The sequence below is a fragment of the Mesitornis unicolor genome, unplaced genomic scaffold (assembly GCF_000695765.1).
Source record: "Mesitornis unicolor isolate BGI_N332 unplaced genomic scaffold, ASM69576v1 scaffold51389, whole genome shotgun sequence".
Taxonomy (NCBI): domain Eukaryota; kingdom Metazoa; phylum Chordata; class Aves; order Mesitornithiformes; family Mesitornithidae; genus Mesitornis; species Mesitornis unicolor.
The window spans coordinates 9,597-19,044 of NW_010208920.1; positions in this window are offsets into that span (position 1 = coordinate 9,597).

Here is a 9,448-nt window from a genome sequence, read left to right on the forward strand (position 1 = left end):
TTCTCCAGTTGTAAAATGCACAGTTATATTCAGCTGATGGAGTCAGAAGGAAATGATGAATCCATTTGGAGCTGGAGGGCAAGAGTTCCTTGTAGTGGGCTGAGTGGCTATATGTGACTTTCCTCTACAGGTGTGCAGGCAGTCAACCTTGTGAATGTATTTAATGTTTGTACATTTTGCTTTAAAGCTTTATTTAGAAGAAATGTTCAAAAGAGTTTTAAGCTTGGATGATGTAATGTCTTGAATTTAAACAGTCCAATATGTTGGAGAAATCTGTTGACTTGTGAAAGGTGGGCTAGAACTAAGCTTTATGAAGACTTCTTGGGCTGACAGCAGTGTTGAGATTGTTCCTAGCAACACAGATAAGGCAAGTTTAAGCTCTCAGGAAACCTGAGGTCATGGAGTGTTTATCAAAAGCATTCTAGTTTTAAAAGTATTTTTTAGGGATTTGGTCAAGGTAATTTTGACCACTGGCTAAAGAATTCTCTAAAAACTTGTTAAATATTTGAATTTTTCTTTTTAAATTGATTAACAGAGAAAAAAAAATGTCCAGGAGCTCTGTTGTAGTAATAGTGCTAGGAATTAATTTCTGTAATTTCTTTTAGCTCTTGGAAAAAATTATACTCTGAACAGTCTTTATCAATGCTAAGTATAGCTTGCCTTATGTTTGTTATAAGACATGGCAGTCTTTCTGTGTAAAATACTTGCTTATGTCTGGCTGTTGCCTGATTTTTGATTGTGATTTAATGGTATTGACCTCTGTTTCAGCTGAGTTTTAATTTATTGATTAAAATATTGTCATACAGGTATTATATTTTATGTTGGTATTTTATTGATTAAAAACCTGTTGTTAGCAGCAAAGCTAGAAGTAGCAAAAACATCCAAAAATGAAGTGGATCCCTGTTGAAGTGTACTGGAGAGCTGGTTCTTGTATTTTGCTATCCAAACTTTGTTCTTTCCATCTCTGCTGTTTCACTGGTTGTTTATTAGTTGACTAATGAAAATGACAGGTGTAGGATACAGTGTGATATTGAATGAGGGTGTAGCATGGTATTGAATGTTCTTGGGTTTTTTGAGTGTCAAAAGCTATACAGCTATGTTGTTGGTTTGGTGGTGTGTCTGGATTGCTAACTATGCTGAGAAACAGCTGGGCTAGTGTGGCTATACTGCCTTTTAATAATGGAAATTTTTCTAGCTACGGCTCTGATATAAAGAGCTGAGAATAGGACACCTGAAGGTGTTCTGGTCTAGATGAGATGATAATAAATCATAAAATGATTTATGATAAGATGATACAATCTAATTTGGGGATTATTCTGGTTTTCCTCTTGTTTTGCTCAGCAAATGCCTTAGCTTGCAGGTTAAGTACGCAAAAGTGATGCATAATTTGTCAGCCTGAGGAGGGCTCTTAAATGCATGCAAGTAGTCCAACGTATCTGTTTTTATTTAGCTGTAATATTTGTAAAATGCAGAACATTTTTGAAAGTGCTCCAAAATACTAATTATAAGACGCACCTCTATGGACTCTTGTTTTAATTCTTTTTCCCATCATGGATTTGGACTGTTTCTGGGCTGTTTAACAGCTGTGTCCTGTGGCAATCAGTTCTTAATTGTAAAACTTTCTAGCTGTAGCATGCAAGCATTCGTTGAAATATGTTTAAAACCAGATGTATTGAACACATGACTGGCCTGACACTATCCATAAAAATGCGGAATTAAAATGAGTGAAAAACATGAACACCCCAGGAAATGCTAACCTCAAAGGAAATCCTCTGAAAAGGATGCCAAATTTGTAAGCAAGAGAGAGGAGGAGGAAAAGTCAGTATGGAATGGTAGTGTTTGTTACAATACTCTTACTCAGAGGGAATAGGGATGCATGGGTATGTGTGCTGATACAGTTGTTTTCCTATCCCTTAAACTGTGATCCTATGACACTGAAGCCGTGTGTCTGTAGCTTACTGAGAGCCTTGCCTCTTTTCTTCCTTTCTTCTGCCTTCTTGCTCTTTTCTGTGCAGATGAGTCACTTTACTCACAACATCTGTATTAGTAACTGAAGGGCTACTGAAAACAAAAGTAAATCTGCAGAAATAATGATTTAGCTGGATTTAAAAAATACTCTCATTTTTTTAAAAATAGTGTCTTAGTTTAGGACTTTTTTCTTTTTTTTTTTCCTCCTAGAAAGACATTACTTTGGGTATTACACTTAATTTGTATTTTAACTTAGTTATCCTAGTTTTATCTAGGAATGGTTAATTAGTTCTGTATCAAAGAGAAGAGAGGCCATTTTGATGAAATTCTTTATTTTAGGGTATCTGGTTTTAGGTATTTTCTTGTCTCCAGTTTTTCTAACTTGCATTTCCCCAAACTTGAAAACTGTGATGTAGATTTTTCTTTTTGGTGGCAGTATTTTCAAGTACACACAAGTTAAAACTGATTAAACTTGCTTCCTCAAAGATCTAACCAGGTAAATATGCTGTACATACAGTACAGGCATTGAAGCCTGGAACATTTTCTGTTTGTGCCTTACAAATTTGTAAATTCACAAAATTACGCACTTGTAATTCAATTTCAGACATGTGAAATTTCGTATAGAAATAGGAAAAGAAGAAAAGCCTCAAGTCAGTACCTTGTTTTTCTTGCATTTTCCCTACTGTAGTTTCTCTCTGACCTATTTAGCCTTGTGCTCCTTCAGGCAGTGATGATAAATGCACTAGGTACATTGTTTTTAAGCTACTGGTATGCCTAAAACACTATGAGGACAGCATTACTCAAGTCAGAGAGTCTTGCTCATGCAGAAGTTTTGATATACTCGCAAATCTGCCTTGAAGAACATGATCCCATTTGTCAGGAATTGTCATATATAAAAGACAAGGATTCGTTCCTCTGCAGAAGGAAAGGAGCTCTTTCTGTAATCTCAGTATCCACATCTTTAAATTGTTAGGTTTATAGCCCTCTTCAGAAACTCCTAAACTGCAAACTAATTTTAGTGGTGCTTTCCTAACCCTGAAGGTCAGTGAATGACAATTGAACCCTATAATTGAGGATTAGAAATATCTTCACAAGTACCTGTCCGTAGAGGGGTAAGTACAAAGGAAGGATACTTTGTCAGTTCTTACAGTCAGTTATTATTGTATGCAATACTTCAATGTTGCATTTTCCTTTCTCACATAGTGTGTTGGAAAACAGTAGGCCTTGCTCTCAACATTATAAATGAATTTTCATTATTATTTTTAGGTTAGTAAGCATGCAATGTCATTTTCCCCAAAAACTCTACACAGGAGGATTACAAGAGCAGATTTCATTTTCGTGAGTGATGGGATGGGTGAAAATCTCTCTGTTGATGATCATAGCACTTCAAGGGACCTTGAGGTTAACAGTTCCTTCCCAGCACTGGAATATGGGATCAGCAGGGTTTAGCCCATTCAGAGCAGATAATGTTTATTTATTTTCTTAATTTCTTAATGGAAAACAGTCTATTTATTTGGGTATTTTCTTTTGACAACTAATTTTACCATTGGAAAATGTCCCAATAAGAAAACTACTCTAACTGTTTTGCAATTGATTCCCAATTTTAAATGCAGAAATGTGCAATTGATGCATTTTTATTAACGGGTAGTTCTTTCTCAATTACAGATGCAAAGGGCTCTTTCTTCCTTTTTAATTGTACTTGACACTGTCTAGCTATTAGATACAATTTCAGCAATGTATATAGCCTTGAAATGTAACTGAAAGGGCATTTACTGCACTGTTATGGTTTAGTATTTCTCAATTTTTATATTCACTTCTTTTGAATAAGGCTTGTAGAAAGCTCTAATTTGCTAGATGTCTTGACAAAAAGGGACCAGGGTGGTAGCGAAGCAGACAACATTTAACAATGAAGTAATTGTCTAAAACAACTTAAGCTGCTGTTTCTGTGAGTGGCTGGCTGCCTAGTCAGATTCAGGAGGAGAGGTTGATAACAGTATTCATTAAAAATAAACTTATGTAGAGAGTTATCTGCTATTACTATTTGTCTTAGCTAGTGAACTTGAAGTGGCTTCTTCCTGTATAAGCAAGAAAGCCAACTGCAATTATTCTTTAAAACTCAAAGCATCTGATGGGGCTGGGAAAAACCTTTCCATAACACAGACAAAAGTACAGTTGTGACTGTGTATACGAATTGGCACTGGTGTTGTATAAACAGAAGGGAATTTCAGTGGTTTTTACCTTCATGTATGCCACATCATCCTTTACACAAACTGAGGTTAGTATATTTGCATCTTTAAGCCATGAATCTTGCCCAAAGATCAAGAGTAAAAATCATTAAAAGGACTTGATTCTGGCCTGGCGGCAGAAGACAGACCTGATGTATTAATACACCTATTTGTGTCATTGTTGTGGTATTTGGCTAACTACACTTAATAACAGGATTAACAAAAGCCTGTTCATCAAGGATGAGTGTTCAGGGTTTAACACATGCTCTGTAGTAGCCAAAAAAGAAGAAACCCCAAAAGTCCAGACGAGCCCCTCCCAGGCCAGAGACCTGTTCAGCACTGGCGCCCTGGACAGCTCAATTGAAGCCTCTTCCAGGCAGCTGCTTCCCACAGGTGCTCCCGCTGCCCGGTGGGATGCACAGCATCCTTTAGCCGGGAAATAAAAGAAGGTACCTTTCAGGAACAGGATGTTTCCTGCTGGCCCAAAGCCTTCTAACTGGGCTACTGAATTGTATTTAAAAGACCAAGAGTGTGTGAGAAACTCTCATTTGCCCCAGTTTCCTGTGATACAGAAAGCAGTTTTGACAGCCTTGAGAGTAGGCCAGATAGACTTCCCTTACAAGGTTTTTTGTAACTCTTTCTAAGTCTGACTCACATACCCATAGTTCCTGTGTGTTGACTCTTTGGGCTTTTTTTGTTTTGAATTTTATTTAATCTTGAGTTTCAGAAGTTCAGTGTTCATCTATTTGTTCACTTTTATCCTTGAAAAATAGATTTCTTGTCACAGTTTTTCCTAACGTTGGTAAGCTAGCTTTCTTGTTCTTAGTTTCATCTCTGTTGTTTGTTTTCCATGTGGTTTAAGGGCTCTCTGGACCTAGTTCTCATTTTCTGTTAAAAGTTTTGTTAGTCTTGTAGTTTCAACTGGACTTCCCTGCCTGGTTCCTTCCAGTAAGTGGAAGGAGAAAAAGAAGGTTATACAGAACCTTCTGTTATCACACTCTCTGTTCAGTTTTCTTTGCTATGTGGCACCACTTTTTTTAAAAAAATGAGATTATCAAAATATTTGACTTTAAATGTTTAAAAACCTGGAGAAATTTCTGATATGTTTTGAATTAGTGTTAGAGAGACGTCTTGAGCAGTAGGAGGCTCACTGAAAGATTAACCTTTTGAAATAACATTAGTTTTTCTTGACAAGAGGTTAAAATCTAGAAGGTGGTATTCTTAAGTATTTACTTTTGAAAAGCGATAGTTTTACATCCAGCAATGCTGAGGTAACAAGATAAGATCCATCTTTTGTGTGAAGGAAAAGAGAACAAAACATGTAAATATTTAATTTCACTTAATGGCTTTCGAACCCAAGATGGAAAACACAGTAATACTTTGATTCATGTGTGAAAACAGAGTTTGTAAATACTTCAGTGACCCTTTTCCTTTCTTTTTATGACCCTGCTGCAGAGAGCTATGTGGTTTGACTATTTTTTCCCTATTGTTAAGTGCAGTTTATTTAAGATAGTATGTGCTTTTTTTCCTGCTTACTGTTATCTTTTTACAAATGTCTTGCAGGATTTTCCTTAGGAGTGGCAATCCTAAGTACATATTATTTCCCTTTTTATGCTGAAGACCTTTTGGTATACTACCATACTATTCCACTAGCTTCTGTAAGAACATCAGCAGCTTTATTGAGTTTGCTACTAAACAAATGAAAAAGGGAGCCACATGCATTTCTTACTCTCCCTCCTTACTGCAAGAAATAAAGCAAATTTGAGGAGGAAAAGGAAATAAACTGGTTTTGCTATTTCAGTTGTTGGAGTACGTGCATTTCAGCTTCTAAATGAAAAATAGAAATACCATCATCAAACAAAACTAGTATTAGAGTTTCCTCAATGTCCTGGAAAAGTTGTTTCCAAATCAGTTGTCCCTAACTTATGGGTAACTTTGCTTTGTTTGGGTTGGACCTCTGCCATGTATCTGGGAGCTGTGGCAAGCTGTTGGGTAATTTCCAGGGTTGCATTCCACTTTTCAATTTTTTTTTCTCCTCCCCTTAAACTTGCTTCATTGGAGAGATGATGTATAACATGATTTTATTTATAAGTTGAAGGCTTTTATTGAAGTCACATTCTAGAAGTTTTTTTCCCTGGTATTTTGATTTCTTAAGTTTGATATAAGAACAGTTTGTTCCCTGTTAGTTTTTTCTTGACAGGAGGTTAAAATCTAGAAGGTGCTATCCTGGCTTTCTTGTTGCAGAAACATGGAGATTGGATAATGAATGAAACACTCTTCCTATTTGTTTGGATTGAGGGGACACAGTTGGGGGTTGAACCCGCCCTATACATTTACATTTAGATAAATAAAAAACCTACTTTAACAATTAGCCAGTGCAAGACAAAAACTGGTAGCTTTGTAAGAGGTTGGGCTTTTTCCTTGCCTCACTTTCAATTTCTTTCTGTAAAACTGTCCCTGAGGGAATAGGAATTGATAATACAAGTTTTTACAACTGGTGCTTCAGAAGATGTTCCAGTATCTTTTATAAATTGCTTGTGTACAAGCCATTTGTCTGTTTGAGAGAAGAAGAAAAAATTAAAAAAGCTTTGTAGTTGTCCTTATTAATACATTTGAGATCAGAACTTTTGTCTGCATTGGTTTTGAAGACTCAGATTTGTGTATACGTGTTCTTGCAAAAATATTAATAGATGAGAAGACTGTATTGTCCTTTTAGTACTTTGAATTTATTCCAGAAGTCTTGGTGTATTGTTTTGCTGGATGGTGCTGCTCTCAACTTTGTGAAATGCCAGGCTAGGTCATGAGCAACAATAACATACTGCAGGATTTATAGTACCATCCATGTTGTAGGTCAAGTAATGCGCTGAATTGACATAAATACATCTGAAACATTAGATTTATTTTTTTAAGAGCCCAAATGAGCTTTTTTGCCCTTGAAATGTTGTCATTGTATGGTTCTAGCGTAACTGGGTGACTGTAACAAGATTATTCAGTCTTGAGATTTAGTGCAACTTGTATGGATTTTGTTGCAGGTGGAAAAAAACCTGGTGAATGAGTTGAAGTTTTTATTTCTCTTTCTGGAAGTCATTGTGTAGGTGTTAAATACTGTGAAGTCCCTTTCTTAACTGAGAGCTTAATTGTCAATGTTGTTTTGAATATCTCTGTCAATAAAAATTGTCCCACCTACAAAATAGCAAAGGCAACTTTCATGTTTATGTTGACTTCTACCCCAAAACACATACTCATGTAAAGTATTTTTATTCCCATGACATAACCATTCCAACTACATCTTTTTTTTTTTTCCTTTTAGGCCAGCTTCTGGACAGTTTTGACAGAGTTTTAGCTAAGGACTGGTTTTACACCCAGATCAGAATTTCGGTCTGTCTGACCACGTTCTGTGGAAAGTACCAGACAGACCGAGTGTCAGGCTACAGTCTTCTGTTCACAGGACAAGTTCAGCATTCACTCATTTTTTAAGAATTAGGAAGAAATTCGTTACTGTGGGAGTGGTGAGACACTGGCACAGGTTGCCCAGGGAAGCTGTGGATGCCCCCTCCCTGGAAGTGTTCAGTGCCAGGTTGAACAGGGCTTTGAGCAGCCTGGTCTAGTGGGAGGTGTCCCTGCCCATGGCAAGGGCATTGGAGTGGATGATCTTTAAGGTCTCTTCCAACCTAAACCATTCTATGATTCTGTGATTTTTCAACCTGGAGCTGGAGAATATCCCTGAAAGGTTAGACAGCTGTTCGTCTACTGACCTATAGAGCTGTCATCCAAACCATAAATTGCTCTTGTAGATTATAGGATTCATAGACTGAATGGTTCAATGTCTACATAGTTCTGGAATACAAAGACATAAGCTTAGATGTTTAAATGGCATTCTTACTGCACAAAGCCAAGAACTGTGTTGAGTATTGCTGCTTCTCAAGGGAAAAAACAATAAAAGTAGGTTTCTCTTATTGGCACATCCCCCACTTTACTGATTTCTGACTTGATACAACTGCTGTAGAGGATAGGTATGGCCAGACCACTGCTAGAGAGAGGAAGAACATGCTTTTGTGATGACTGACAGGAATGTTAGGCTTCCTTAGGGAGCTTTTTTTAGGTGTTCCTGAAAATGGCAGTTACAAGCAAAATTTGAAAAAAGTTATTTGATAAAACAACACAGCCTGGAGGCAGAGACTGTCCTTTACATGCCTGTGGCTTATTCCTCAGTAGTCTTTAATATGGATAGAGTTTACTATGGAAGAACTGAAACAAATTTGTCTTTTCATCAGAGCTGATGGCATATGCCTGGTTTAATCTCACAAATTTGTTGGTGGCCATACTGTGAAGTTTATCACATTTGCTGTTATTGTACTCACCTGTGTGAAGTGGACTTGCCTTCTGAGGGCTTCTCCTACAGTGAAAGGAGTGGATTTAATCTGGTGTCCATGTGGGAAACAGCTACTTTGACCTCTCTTAAAATGCAGAATAAGAAAGCCTTCTAGAAAACTGCTTTTGATCCTGTCATTCTCTGAATTGTTTGATAGGCTGCTGGCAGGCTGGCTAGTGCAGCAAGGTGTAGACTGCATAGACTGCTCCAGTGCACCCCTGAGCAAGCTTAGGGTCATGTTTGCTTGGGCTGGTCCTCACCAGCTGGGACACACATGCAGGAAGGGACAGCAGGAGCAAAGGAGGTAGCGCTGCTAAGAGTCAGAAGGAAGGGGAAAGGATGAAGATGTAAATGAGCTGAGAGGAGTGCAGGCTCAAACTCTGGCATTCTTTATGCTAAAGAACTATTCTAATGAGCTTTTTTCTTCTTTCAAAATAACTTTTTTTGTTATTGTTGTTCGAGTGTTTTTTTATATTTTAACTGCTCAGTCACTGGTTTTAGGAATCTGCAGTAGAGCCTTGCTAACCCATCAGATAAGGCTGTAGTTAAGAAGGCAGTGCTACATGTAAAGGCAGAGCAAATTTATGTCATGATTTACTTTTTCTGTGACCCATGTCTCAATACCATGGTGGGCAAATAGGTGTTTTTATATAAGGTGACACCTAGAGACTTAGGAGAGTTGTTTGACTTTCTATGTAAGCTAGGGCAAGTTTCTTACTGCCTTTTTAAAGTATATAATGGAGACTTGCTCCCATTGTAATCATTATTTTGTCTTGTCTATTTTAGAGTTTAAGCTCTTTGGAGGAAGGACTAATACATGTCTGCAAACAACCATATTTGCAGCCCTTGGCACGCTATGATCCTGATTTTTTAAGGGCATTCC